This window comes from Nelusetta ayraudi, unplaced genomic scaffold (assembly GCF_046127955.1).
Source record: "Nelusetta ayraudi isolate G7.1 ecotype Tasmania unplaced genomic scaffold, CSIRO-AGI_Nayr_v1 ptg000011l, whole genome shotgun sequence".
In the NCBI taxonomy this organism is placed as follows: Eukaryota; Metazoa; Chordata; class Actinopteri; order Tetraodontiformes; family Monacanthidae; genus Nelusetta; species Nelusetta ayraudi.
In genome coordinates, this window is record NW_027466061.1 from 5,987,832 (window position 1) to 6,002,708 (window position 14,877).

The 14,877-nt window shown below is 46.0% G+C and overlaps 1 protein-coding gene and 1 long non-coding RNA gene across 3 annotated transcripts in view; both read left to right on the plus strand.

Moving 5' to 3' along the window:
• The window catches only part of LOC142884570 (uncharacterized), a 318,763-nt gene that overhangs the window by 122,946 nt on the left and 180,940 nt on the right, over positions 1–14,877 (plus strand). The gene's annotated exons all lie outside the window — the stretch shown is intronic.
• The window catches only part of pcdh1a (protocadherin 1a), a 97,639-nt gene continuing 92,178 nt past the window's right edge, over positions 9,417–14,877 (plus strand). For both annotated transcript variants that reach the window (XM_076020286.1, XM_076020287.1), the window contains exon 1: positions 9,417–9,458. The gene's annotated coding sequence lies outside the window, so the exon portion shown is untranslated. The remainder of the gene's footprint in view (positions 9,459–14,877) is intronic.

Here is a 14,877-nt window from a genome sequence, read left to right on the forward strand (position 1 = left end):
GTTGGAGGCTGTGCTGCTGCTGCTGCTGCTGCTGCTGCTGCTGCTGCTGCTGCTTCCAACTAACTGCAGGACTGTTTCACAGTGGCTGCGTCTCCATCTGAAATGTTATTGTTGCTCCTGCAAACTGTCACAATCACGTGACTATAATCCCAACCCGGTGGCAAGCATAAACAATTAAAAAACACATAGGAAAAAAAAAAACTGCTGTGGCTCCTGGCATGGTTCAGCAGCTCCCCCCAACCCACCCACAATAAATAAACACACACACACAAACGCACACACACACACACAAACGCACACATCAAACAAAAACAAAACAGAGAAGCCAGCAACGCTGCTGCACTGAATCAGGAGTAAAGGCGCTGAATAAGATAAGTAGGCACGAGTTTTAAGGCGTAGAGACATGTTTACATGACAGTAACAGGATTACTCACCCCAACAGTTAGGGGGGGGGGAGGTGGGGGGAAAAGAAGTGGGGGGGGGGGGGGGGGGGGGAAGCACCCATCACACTCGCTAATGTGCGCGAACATTAATCTGGTGCATTCACGGGATGCCTTGTTTGAAGTCCGGTTACAGCGGAGATGAAAGAACTATTCCTGCACCTTGTTTCTCACAATTCAGATGTTGCCACGTGCCCCCCTCTCGCTATACACCCACCCCCACACTCCCCCTTTTCCCCGGGAGTCATGCGGATCCTCCCACCTCTTAATACTCGTGCTTGCCGGAGAGCCCGTGCTGTTAATTAACCAAAACCACAAGGGGCCGAACACAATTCCAGGACGCTCCCTCCGTGTTTTGATTCTCGTCCAGCGGCGGAGGATCCGCCAAGGCGCAGCGCTAGTCGAGGTGTTGATTTGCCTTTTTTTGGAGGCCGTCATAGGGGAAAGCCGAGGTCAGACCTGGTGTCGGATGAGTAAATCTCCCGCTGTAATAGCTTTAACCTCTGACCGGTGCCTTCTTTCTCATGCAGGAATGTTATTTATTTATATACGCTCTCACTCGTCAACGCCTGTTTTTTCGCAGCTGGAGCTCCTGACCTCACCAGTGTAAGGGAGGGGGCGGGGCTAAACAAGCACGCGAGAGTTTGAAGTAATGAAACCCAACTGGCAGCCACCGGTTGATTTACCAGTCGGCAAACTGTTCAGGCAATCCGGGGACGGACGCTGCATCACGGCAGAAGTGACAGCTTACAGCTTCATAAACTCGGCTCGGCTGACGCCAGTAGGAGTCGTACCCTTTTGGTTCTTTACCCTCGGAGAGTGATGGCTTTCATTTTTATCCATCTTCAGAAGGCGTAAACAATGTCGGGTGGAGTTTAGGAAGGACATTTATAATGTGACAATATCTGGATATTGTGCTTCTCGCCACAACTAATGCTGAAAAAATGATGATGCTTGTTTAAGAGTTGAAGCTGCCTCACTCGCTCTGTATTATCAAATGACATTTTCCATTTTCAAGATGTTTAGTTTAAAGATCTGTATTTCACTTATTTCCACATCTTTATTTTTAAGCCCATGACTTAAAAAGTGTGGATCCAGTTTAGCCCTTTGTTTTCAGCCTCCTGTAAGGGCTATTGTGAATTACTGAGTGCCTCCCAGTCCTAGCTGGGAGGGACAGCGGCGACTGAGGTAAAACAGCTTTGAATTTTCACTTATGGTATTTTACATATGCAGTTAGAATATCATAGCAGTGGCTCTGTACTTTGCAGAAAGCTAGATGGCTATAGCACGGAAGAGTCAGTGAAAGAGTTAATCAATTAGAGGAATCATGACGCACGAGTCAGTAAAATGAGTTTGAGCAATTCGTTGAGAACTTGCAAAGAAGTGAAGAACGCAGTGAGTTCTCTCTGCATCGCTCTGCATTGTTTGGCACATTTCCAACACTAATCATTAAAAGTGAATTTCAACAATAGGAAATCTTTAAACATTTTACGTAATATAACTTATTCAAGAATGTTTATCTTGCTCTTCTAAGCAAATATATTAAACTTTATTTGAGGGATCGATTTTTTGTCTCCCCAATGAAGCAGTAATACTCCATTGAAGCATTTTTTTTTTTTTATCATAGTGGCATAAATACATTTCTCAGCCCTCTATTAGAGCCACGCACCACATAATTCAACTGCTAAAATATGAAACTAAAAAAGAAATTAATCACAGAGGAACTCCTAAACTCCGGGTCCCTAGATGAGTATCTTTTTTTCACGATCCAGCTCTGCATTTGCTGGTATTAAATCAAAGAAAAGATAAGTTGCACAGCACAGCAGGATGAGCAGGAAGGCAGATTTATAAACAACAATGACTCAGTTCCAATTAACAAGCCAGTAAAAGTGAGCATGAGCTAAACACACCGGTGCGCAATGCCCTCAAAGTCGAGCGCAGAAGTCATCAATTCGCCCGCCAGTTTCCTGCTAGGACGTGTCAACATGTGCGCTGCACAGCCAGTCCATTACAAGTGAGATGATGGATGGATGTGCACAGCCAGAGTTCAACAGTTGTTCTGCCGCAGCAGTTCGCAAACTCCTTCGTCTGCCGCACCACCTGCGGCTGTGGTAAATTAAGTGAAGTGTGATCCCATACGATGTGAAATGTGTCAATTTGGGTTCATCTTAACATGGCTGCGATCCAGTTGCACACAATTATGTTTTTGAGCTAGCAAGTTGCTAAAAAAGTGATTGTTACTGTTTTATTGTATATATTGTATATATACAGTTTGCGTTTCTTTAATTGCACATCCATAAGGTAATTTTTTAATAAATTGCAACCTTTGACCAACAGTTGAAGATGGCTTCATTGTAATTATATACAAGTGTAAAACTACCATTAGCTTGCTAGAACTGTTGAAGCATCTATCCCAGCAACTTCATTATCTATCTATCTGTCTGTCTGTCTGTCTGTCTGTCTGTCTGTCTGGAGCACATATGCAGACGGACTCATTTAGACAGTCATCCAACTTATACTCTCTTCTCCTTGTTCTTCTTCTGTGGTTTTTCAGGCCAGCTTCCTAAAGCCGTGTGCTGTTGTATCAGCAACTAAGAGATACACTTTGGTTCAACAATACAAAGACCATTCAACAATTCCACACACTGGAGCTTTAAAAGATGCATGAGCAACATTTTAGATGTGAAACACATGGATTCGTATTCTTGTTGGTCTTTTTCTGTTGTTTTTAGGGCAGCTTCCAAAAGTGCTGTCCTTTTGTGTTCCAACTGAGGATTACTCTTTGGTTCCTCCAAACGAACAACATCCAAAAACTCATCATGTAGAGCCTTTAAAGATTAATTAGCACGACTTAGTCTATGTTCATTATTACATTATTACATTCTGCTTGCATATGTGACTAAATATAGAACAGTGCAGGTGGTGCCTGTAAGACAAAATGAAAAAAAAAAAAAAAAAAAATTCAGTTAAAGTTTTCTGCTTTCTTATTTTGATGTGTGGACATACTGTCACAGAGACTAAATGTATGTAATGAGCCTTTATTGGTCACATGTACTGAAATACAAGCAAAATTGTAGAATCCCCGTGCAAACATATACAACACATATACAACACAGATACAATACGACATGGAGAAGACAGCACTGCAGGATTGGGCATTAAAGAGGATGGAGAGGGGGAGGTAACAACTCTCAAACTATGCTCCTAAGAGGTAGTACAGTGTGGGAGTGGGGAAAAAACAAAAACAACTCGGCAACATAGGCACATATAACAACTCTACGGAACATAGAGACTCAATAGTTGTGCAACGGGTGGAGGGGAAGGGGAGGTGAGTTGTTCCAGTGTAGCCAGGCAGCCAGCCGCTGCGCGAGTTCACACTTCCTCTTCTCACACTGTCATCAGGACGGTAAACTGTGGAAAACAGCTGATCTACAAAGTTCACATCATGCATCAGCAAGCCATTCCATTGGCTGTTTTCACCAAGGACCATCACTGACTAATGTGATTGATAACTGGATAAAAAAAAAGAAACAATGAGAGGTTCATATGTGTGTGTGAATGAGTGAAACAGCTAGTTGCACTAGGAATCACTTTAGAAACCTAGTGGATATTTTATTTTGAACTTTTTTTCTAGCAAAGTCTCCTCCTCATACAGTTTTATCAAAGAAAAACACATCAGTTACAGATACATTTGACTTTATTTAAACAAAATATTCTTATTATTTTTGAACGAAAAGACCACCAAATGTTCCCACTACTAATGCTGAGTGTAAACTGCTTGGAGCTTTTCAAGATGCACGTGTAATATTTAAGCTCCACTTGTTTTAAAGGCACACTGAGGACATCATGTTTTTGTTTGGTCTAAAATATTTACTGTGCAGTGTTGCCCCAAATCCCGCTGTACCTGCCCTTTGTGGAGAAGAACAACACGCTCATGCCTAAAGTGTGTGTCTGATCTGTAATTGTTTCATTAATTTCCCTTCAGACATTTCTGGATTGTGTGTTTGCTGTCTGTGATTAGCCATTACCGAATCAATATTTGAAATGTGGGCAGAGACGGACCGCTGAGGAATCAGCAGCCTCTCCGCATCACTGCCCCTTTAACTGCTCCTGCCTCACAAGTGCAGCGAATTTGGATGTAACATAGTCATCCAGCGAGTGTCTGCTCAAGTAGATAAAACAGGGTGTCGGGGGGGGGGAAACATAAGGAAGGTGAAATATGTTTTTCTCAGCCGCTGAGGGCAAAAAAATATTCCAGATTTTATTTATTTCATTGCCACGCTATTTAAAAAGTGGATCCTTGCATAAGCACAAGTGCCGACGAATGCGACACTCTTGGCCTGTCGCACGAGGTCGCATCCCATCGGGTCACGGCGAGTGTGTCTCAGTCTGAGCGTCCCTCAGCGTCTGCTCCGCTGGCTGAAACTGGGCGGGGGCAGATGTGAAGCCCGTTTGGTTGCACAGACAACTTTCTCTGATTTGTCTGCCTCCTTGGTTTTTTTTCTTCTCCTTCTTCTTCTTTTTTACCCCTCTGGATGAATCCTAATAGCGTTGGAGATGTACACGTGGGCGCTGGCTCGCATTGTGGAGACTTCCCTTTGAAAGCTTGCGCACGTGTGTTTGTGGGCGGCGGTGGGGAGGTTGGAGGGGGAGAGGGGGGGTGTGCTCCAGGTGGGTCGTGTGATAAGAGTCAATGCAAAAAGATCGCGCTCGCTCGCGTGCGCCGTGTTGTGTGTCGCAACTGCAGAAAAAACAAAAAAAAAAAAACAGAACAGACCGCATCTTGGAATTAGCGTGCTCTCTGTCAACCCGCGGTGCATTCAGCCGAGCCGAGCGTCAAGGTTCCTCCGCCGTCAATAGGCACCCTGTAAACGGAGACGGCTTTAAGAGAGGCGGCGCGGCGGAAGAAAAATATTCTTTTTAAAACTCGCCTGACATTCATTTTATGCTGGCTGAATGTGTTTATATGACTAAGTGAAAAAAAAAAAAAAGAATCCTCCCCTCATCAAATGTATGAGGCTGTAATATTCATGGCGCCGGCAAGATTCTGCATTGCTGCAAAGAGTCTTTTTCAGGTGGGGGGTTTGGGTGAGTTTTGAGGGCATTCGCCGCCTTTGTCCTGTTGCACCGATTATCTTCCCACTCGTCTTGATTCCACCACTCCCAAGTATTCAAATATGACCACAGAGGGAAAAATAAAGGTAAGTAAAGGCAGGGGGGAAAAAGCGCAGAGCCGTGCGCTTCAAGCTGATTAATAAAGACATCAAATGGAGCCACGTCTCAGCCCACGTCGGCTCTCCATCTGTAACAATTTCGCTTTTTAAACGCTGGCCTCAGTCGCCGCTCAGCTGTTTGATTCGTGGAATGCATGAATTTCAAAGACGCCGGCGACCAAAGTCAGTTTGCGTTACTGTCTTAAAACGCCGACTCCGATTCATATTCCAATTTATGCGGTTTATTACAAGGGAACGGGCGACGGGGAATAAGAAAAAGAAAAATTCATTTAATTCAATCGATCACGGAAAATAACTTCTGACACGTAACATGAAGTTAAATTGTTTGCAATCACTTAAAGCGCCTCTCTAAATGAGCCTTTTCACATTCAAATGGCACGTTAATGGTTGGAATTAAATGGCTGCCCGCTCACTGTTTTAAGCGGGGCCTCCTAATTCAATGAGTTTGTCTTTTATTGGCACTCACTTAAAAGGATGTTAACTTCCATTCCTTAAACATTAATTTTCCTCTCTGACAGCCTCCCCGCCTCTCAGACAACTTGTAGGCCACCTGCGAAAAACGCTTCAATGTGTTATTAGCATGGGCGGGGGCGGGCGCTCCGATGTGATTGGCTGGCGGACGCTGCGAGCCCTGAGTGGCAGTCCTTAATGGGAGCCCTGGAGAGGTAACCCAACAGCTGTGTGTCTGCATCTAATGAGAGGTGGGGGAGGAGTAAAGGATCACACGCTGGGAAAAGGCTCCGATAAACTCTGGCCGCAGAATGGCTGCGGTCGACAGGTAGGAGGACGGCGCCCGGGGCTTCCCTCTCTGGCCGCTCCTGTGTTTGACTCACTGCTCCCGGTCCGTCGCTCGCGCTTAAAGGCCCAGTGTGTGAGATTAAGCGGCGTGTACCTGCCGAGAGCTCAGACTGCAACGACTCAAAGGTGCAGTGTGTAAAATTTTTAAGGAAGCCTGGTATTTAAGGAAGCCCACCTGACAGTGCGTTTCGTATTCAGGACACTGTCAGGAGGGCTTCCTTAGAAAATGGCTAGTGCAAGACAACAGCTAACTAGGAGCAAGACCCTTGCTGTATGTATCCATCCATCCATCCATTTTCAATACCCGCTTCTTCCTGAACTCAGGGTTGCGGGAGCCTACTGGAGCCTCTCCCTGCTGTCATAAGGCGAAAGCAGGGTGACACCCTGGACAAGTTGCAGGGCTGCTCTAATGTATATTCTTATATATATATATATATATATATATATATATATATATATATATATATATATATATATATATATCTATATCTATATATATATATATATATATATATATATATATATATGTGAACCTTTCTAAGGGTAGAAAAACATTACTTTTATTGTACTGTGAGTAGACACTTTTATGAATGTATTCATAGGCCGTATGTTAAGTATAATGTGACAATCATGAATCACGGCCAATTTTACACACTGGACCTTTAACACAACTTTAGCCCCACTTTCCCGTTCGGGGAGGACGAGTTTACTTTAGTCTTTATCTCATAATCTTCCTCAGGCTACTTACGGACTCAAACACTTCATCTCTTTGTCAGGACTTCACCCCATGTACGGATTTCCTGGTGACTCCTTCATTCCAGTGTTCAATTACTACTGTAGTAGCAAGAGTTTACTTACTCCTTTGGAAGTAAACTCTTTTATTACCTTTCGAGACTCCTGTGTCCACGTAACACACAGGTCAGTGTGTTGAGAAATTATTTTGCTTTTCAATTATGCAAGAATCATTTTGTGCTGCAAACAGAACAAAAGTAATTGCAAAAAGCACCTAGAATTGCGTTCAAAACCATTTGTTTGTCCTGTCTGGAACTGTGGCAGCGCCCCCTGCCAGCACCAGCAGGCTGCTAAATATTGATGGCTAACTTTAAGCAAACAAAAGCATAAACGTGAAGCCAATTGCGCGGCGTAATATCTGCACACTACACACTGCAGCAGTACTCGCAGTGTGCCGTCGTAATTCTTCTAAACACTGCGGGCCTTTAAACAGCTGTGATCACCGGCATCAGTGTTTGGGACTAACAGGAGGGGAAACAAAGCGGCGGCGCCGGATGAATTCCGCTCCCTGCCGAGCCAGGCAGATTTATCACCGCGAGCCCAGCGACGTTTTGTCTTCTAATTACTCTGCTGCCGTTTAAAATAGTGGACGTCAGACATTAACCACTTGTTTATTTATTGTACTCCTTCTCTTTCTTTCTTTTTTCCCTTTCTACTCAGAAGCACAGTACAAAAGCAGCGGCGGGAGCAGCATGGTACATTATCATCATTATTTGTCATGTTGCAATTACTTGTGTAGTCTCCAACAAACAGATGTTACAATGCTTATCAAATCAAACAAAAGGAGAAAAAAAAAATATCAGAAGACTGCCTGTGGTGTAGTGGACTCCATAGCTTCCTAATATTCTAACAGCCTGAGGGTGGCGCCAAATGAATAAATTGTGGCCGAGCGCCTTCTCTTTCTATCTCCCTCGCTCTTTTTTTTTAGGAGTGGGTGAAGAGGTGGGGGGTTGGGGGGGGATTTCATTTTGCACGCGCATCAACAAGTCAAAACTGCGCGTGCGAGCAACCTGTTACACCCACTTGCAGGTGCGTGCGCGTGTCACACCTCCCCTCAAACTGCACCTTCGCGACGAGCGTCCCGTCCTCGGCGGGAAGGGAAAAAAATAAATACAGAAGCGAAACAAAATAGCAGACATCAACCAAAGGTGGAGGCGCCAGTTTTCGGGCCGCGCGCCCTCCGTTTGAGGTGACCCAGTTTGATGAGATCTACTCAAAGTCTGTGCGTGTGTGTGCGTGCGCGAGGAAGACGCGCCCCCCCCCCTTCTCTCGGCCGGCAGCTCGGCCATAATTCGATGCCGAGTGTGAAGTTGCTGCGCTGCGGTGGATGAGAGCGGAGCCCCACCTCCTCCCACGCTCGGATGAGTGGAGAGGAAGGGAGAGAAGGGAGCAACTCGGCTGCCTCTACCCACAGCATCTCGACACTTGCTCGCTGGCAATGCGCGCGGATAGGCTTCTCGCGCGGGACCCTCTCCGACCGCATCCGCCGCTAGACGCCCTCGGTTTTTGCATTTTGCTTTCCTGAAAAAGAGAAAAGAAAATGAAAATGACATCGACGTCGAGCCGCCCGGCGCGTCCTTAGAGTGCGCCCCGGGCTGCTCGAGGAGGCGGCGGAAGAGGAGGAGGAGGAGGAGGAGGAAGAGCTGGTGGAGGAGGAGGAGGAGGAGGAGGGAGGTGGAGGGAAGCGCTCGACAAACTTGGATGCGCCCGGCGAGTGCACATCTCGGCTGCGATCAGCTCGTATTTTCTGCCGCTGGACTGGAGACGGCGCGCCTCTTGGATTGAGACTCCCCGGCTTCCCGGCGGCTTTAAGAACCTCGCGAACAATCATCAACAGCCGCCCCAAGTTCGAACACCATCGGCGAGCCGTCATCTGCTCTGAGCGTGTTGGCGTTTGGACACAACCTCCCGAATTTTGATGCGGAAAGTTATTTCCAAAGACGCTGCCTGAGGATTCCCCCCCTCTGCCTCTCCTTCACTGAGTGTGCACGTGTGGTCCTGCTGAAGTTTGATTTCTTCATCACCGTCCTCATCGTGTCAGCGGAGGTTTGAGGGTGAGACACCTGCCTCTGGGATCCCCGCTGGACCTCCTTTAAAAAAAACAAACAAAAAAAACAAACAATATATCTCTATATCTATATACCATATATAGCAGGGAATCTGCGGACGGATCGCAGACGAGTCTCCGGCACAGGTAGTAGTAGCCTCCTGCCATGACTGGGCATTTATCACGCTTTATTTCTTTTTCTGTGTTGTTGTAAAAAAAAAAAAAAAAGAATAAGTTGTTTATTGGTAAACGTTGCGGACCGATCGCGGAGCTGAAGTTGCGTTGTATTTTAGATTACGTCGGCACCGACCGTGGCTGTTGTTTCACACCGACTTGTCCGGCGCTTCTCCGGAGGCTCGGCTCGGCTCCGGCGCGTTACAGGTTGATGGGACACAGCTGCGTCCACATCCCTCCTCCTCCCGCACTCTGCGCGCGCTCACACACACACACACACACACACACACACACACACACACACACACACACACACACACACACACACACATTTTCAAGACGCGGGAGGGGGAAAAAAAACAAACTGCCATTATAGGGACATCCGAGTGTGTTGATCCTCCGCGTTAAAAATCGCCATTAAGCCATTTTATGAACGCACTTCGCAATTGGAATTGACTTTGTATTGCGCTTTTATATTAATATTTTTTGTTTTTATTGCAGCTTTCTGATTCCTCCCGACTAGAAAATGCGATCCATTTAAATTACAGCCCCCTCTCCCCTCCCCAACCCGCCCGTGCAGCAAAACATCGAACTAATTGCCTCTATTAGTCTGTCTTCATTTGCTAAGTCGCCGCCAACAAATTCTTATTTCTGCGCAAGGAATTCTGACGTGTGCTCAACGGAGCCGCCGCGTTAATAACTAATCGGCACTTTTCATATATGGGGGTTGAGGGTGGTGGCGGCGGCGGGGGGATTCTTGCGTGTAATTGGAGAGAAGAGGAGGAGGATGGGAGGGGGCAGGGGCAAAGTGGGGGTGGTATTGGAGAGGGGAGAGGGGGTGGTATTGGGGGGGGTCTTTGATCGGCGCATCCGCTCGCTGGGGTAGAATCTCCCCCCGCCGAGAGTCTGGGGTGTTGTTTCCATTCTCCCGCCGGCCACCAGGCGCATTTTAATAGTCTGCTCCACATAGTGATGTCGGTCCAAGTTCCCACACAGAGGGCCGTCAAAACAGAGCAGATCAATACTAAGCCTAATTGCTAGTTCTGGTCCGCATCAGACACTGGATGCCACCAGATAATCTGTCTACTCACACGTTTTCCAAAAGTCTGTGTGGAAATCCCCCACCCCGTCCGCAGTATCGATACTGACATTAGTGTAGGACAGTACAATCCGAAATATACCAAAAAAATGTTTCTATCTATCTGACACTTAACAAGGCTAAATCTGCTCCGAAACCGTCACGCCGGCCGTTGTCTTACTATCCATCTATCTAATCAAGTTGGCTCCAATTTGGATTTTTCCCTCTCGGGGCTCTCCGCTGAGACCTGCAGAAAATGACATGCAGCGTGCCGTGTGACGCCCAGCACCCTCGGGACACAGGAGTCTGAGATGGTCGGTCAAACACGTCGGATGGCGTCGGAGCAAACAAACAGCGGCGTTCCTAAAGTGATCCGATGACGCCTCGGCTGAAATTCAACTGAGGCAAAATCCTTTGTCGAGTTGAAAACCACAAAAAAAAAAAGGGGAAAGCGGAGGAGAGGAGCTAAAAGGCAGCGAAACACTCTTATCTCAGCTGAACTTTGTTTATAGTCGCATAAGCTGATGTATGACCTGTCAGCTCCTTAAAGCACTCTGGCAGTGTCTGAATGCAGCCTCTTTGATATCCGTTTTAATGCTCTTTTGGAGTCATGAGGCCGACCTCCCTATCAGTGTTATTTTTTTGTGTGTCTGTGCGTGCGAGTGAGTGTGTGTGCGTGCGTGGAGCATCCTACACGAATAGCTAAATCAAACGCTGGTGCCCCAGGCAAGTGTTTCCAACCAAAGGCCATTGCTTTCTCATTACCAGTGGCCAGGGTTTACAGTCCCTGGAAGTGTGTGGGGAGACCTAAGCCGTGATACAACCCATCATAAATCACGCTGGTGGGAGGATAATGGATTTTACCTGTTATACTTGCTAAAGGCGCCGAGTCAGCCAATATATCAAATCGCATCGGTTGAGAAAATCATTAAATCATCTGTTATCTTCCCACCACGGCAGGGCTGCACTTCGTACATTAGGAATTAATGAGCTCGATCTGTACCCGAGTGTAAATTAAGGTGCCGCAGAACGACGAGCCGGCCGCTGCTGTTTGCCACGTTCTGCAAAGAGCGTCCAGCCAGGGCCTCCTGATATAAAATAAGTGTTGCCTCTTCACTCTAATGGGTTTTTTCCTTTCCCCCCAGACACATTCTCACCCTGATGCATATTAGCAATTTTCAATCACGCCTCGCTTGATACGCTTGAATCATCTCTGCCAGATTTGTGGAGTGGCCGACTTAAAGAGCAAGTGTCACCTAGTCAGTCGGCTGGGGTTGACTCAGCCGGTAGCTAGTCTGTCTCCATGGCAACCAGGACGGGCTTGCATGCCCGCAACACAATTATACTGCTCCTTATCTTTTCCTTTTTCTTCACACGCGTCTATTTAAAATGCAAGACACTCGCACATGCCAAGCCTTGCCCGTTTATTGTCGGTTTCCCCTCGGTGTGTGCTGTTTAATTTTAAGAAAACGCAAATGAAATTTAAAACGTATTTACGCAGAATGGTTGTTTTGGAGCGAGTTATAAGATATTCAAGGTATTTGCAGATGTTGAATAAGTGATGATATCTCCATAGTCGTGATTGCACTCGCGTCCCGTGTTTGCAGTTTTTGTTTTCCACAGTAAAGTCACCAATCAGCCAGCCAGTTTGCCCAAAATACAATTTTGAAAGCCAAATACGGTATTGTTCCTGGGATGTAAATCCTCATATGTAAGAATTATCTGTCCTCTTTGTTTAAACAGAAGCAAATTGAAGGTATTAGAATTCTTAAAGGTGACGTCACTTTGGGCTTAGGGAAAATATGATGGAAAAAAAAAGGTTCCAAGTTTCCTGACATTTAACATGCTAAATGATTAATCACCCAATCTGCAGATTATTTTTAGTTTAATCAATAATGAAAAACGAGTTGCAGCCCTAGTTAAGATTCATTAATTATGTATGCCGCAGCGCACAACACCTTTTTGATCTCAAAATGTGAATCAAAACACCAGCAGATCCACTTTTTCAAACGGATGTTTTTTGGTCTGCTCACCTTTGAAAATATAAGATTTTTGGAGACAGTTTGATTTCAGCCCAGGGGGTCAAAAGGTGTTTTGTTTTTTGTTGTTGTTTTTTCATTGTTTTTCTTTTGGGGGCAACCCACACACACAATGTGGTTTGAGAATGATGGTTTCTAGTCTGAGTAAATGAAAAGGATCCGAGCTCATGCATGCTAATGCCAGACGGTAGTGGAGCAGGTTAGTGGGTGCTTGTGCGGTCAGATTATACCAGTTTCTGAGAGGTCATTGTTATGCTTGTGCTCAGCTGCTGCCAAGGTCTCATTATGGGCAGAGGAAAAAAACAAAAAAACAAACTGTATCCCTCTCGAGAATGAGACCAACTGTGCACACTTTGCTACAGGTGGGGTCAGCGAGTGTAGGTACCGAGAAAGCGTTCTCCTGAATAGCGTGTGCAGCCCGGTGGTGCACTGTGTGAGGCCTCAATCAGGCTCTGCCATTTGTGTGATGTTCAGCAGCTACGAGTCAAGTCTTTTTTTTTTTTTTCTAAAACGTTCTCCAGAGCAGCGGTTTTAGTGTCAGAAAATGAACCATGAAGTAGAGGTGGAGCGAGAGATGTTCAAAGGCGGGTTGATTGTCGGAGCTAGAGAGTTCAGCCATCATTGAAAATGACACCGGAGAGGGCCAAGGTGTTTGATCTTTTAGGGATATTCGGTTTCGGTGTGAAATGTATTAGTTTAACAGTGGATTGAGGCAAAAGTGAACAATGGTGTTGGGTAAGACACAACAAAACGTGTCAGTGTCTCGATAAAAACTGAATGGCAGGATGAAGAGGACTGTTTGAGGACACATTGTGATTGCAGCAGGACATTAAGGGGCCATCATTCACAGATCAGTCACTTACGTTTGGGATTTCAGCCGTTAATCACCCTTTTAGAGAAACAGCAGATTTTGTAATAAATTAAATTCTGCACATACAGTGGTGTGTGGGGAGGAAAAAAACAAAACGGATACAGGACAAATACAGTAAATAAATTACATGCACAGATAAGTTTAAATGGTCATTTGGGCCGAGGCTACTTGCTAATCTTGAGCCACCGCAGAGGCATAAATTTGGCTAGGTGATAAAAGCAACAGACTTCCAGGTGATTTACATTGCAGGGCTGAGACGGGAGGAAGCCATCCCTCTTCATGTCAAACCATTGGGATCCATAAGATCTATCGAGGTCGTTAGCAGGTGAAGGGGTATGCGTAGGTCAGCATGTCCGGCAGCCTGTGAGGGTTCGGAGTGATGGCTGTGCAGAGTGAGATTCATGATACACTGAGCATCCACTCAGGTTGCTTCTGAGTTGACACACCTCGTGGTCTTGATAAGCTGAGGTTTGAGCCAGGCAGTCCTCTCACGGTGTTCAACACCGCCCAGCTGAGGTGCTCTGCCCTTGACTTTCTTTTATTTTATTTTTTTTGTTGAAAGTCTAAAACTATGTTCGCTTGAGATGAAGACTCAGCCCCGTCAGTCCGTCTGTGGCTCTCTTTGAAGGTCCACCTCCATACTGCGGTACAGGCTGCCTTCAGCTCAGCTCTGTGCTGGAACCATCTGGACCGCTCGCATGATCTCAGCAGGAGGTTGTGCGCAGCATGCCGCTTAAATGGCAGTTTAAGCCATAATCGGTAAAGTTTAATCGGTAAAGATATTTTTTCCCCAAGAATACCTGCTTAGGGAAAAACACCTAAACGATTGGCCGGTTCAGTGTGTTGTTTGGTCTCTATTACTGCAAGATACAGGGCCCGACAAGGGAAAGTGCATTTCAAACCCTCTTGGCTCCCTAAATTGTTAGCTTTCTCTGTAGAGAATACTGAAACTTGTAGTGCAGTAGGGGTCAGGTTGGCATTAGAGTTCTAAGCTGTCCTTTGGTGTCGCTGCCACAAAGGAGCTCTGTGATTCTGATGCAATAATAATGAGTAGCCAGTGCACAAATGGGAAAGTCCCTGCAGTGATTATTTAAAAAAAAAAAAAAATCAACATAAATAAGAACGTTTCTGCAGTGCCACAGTCGTTCAGGGTTGACTGAGTGAGCTCCCAAATCAAAACAAAGGACTTTCTCAGACTCGCGGCCTCTGAAGTTGTTCACTTGCTCAATGCTGGACGCAGATTTAACGACAGCCTCAGTGTTACCGTTGGGTTCTCTCTCTGAAGGACATTTCAGCGCCCGCTAAAAGGGCTGATGTGTTTTCCAGCACAAGGAAGAAATGTAACGTCCCCTGTCCACCTTTTTGGGCGTCGACGCTGAGTTTTGCGATATACCTGATTCAGCT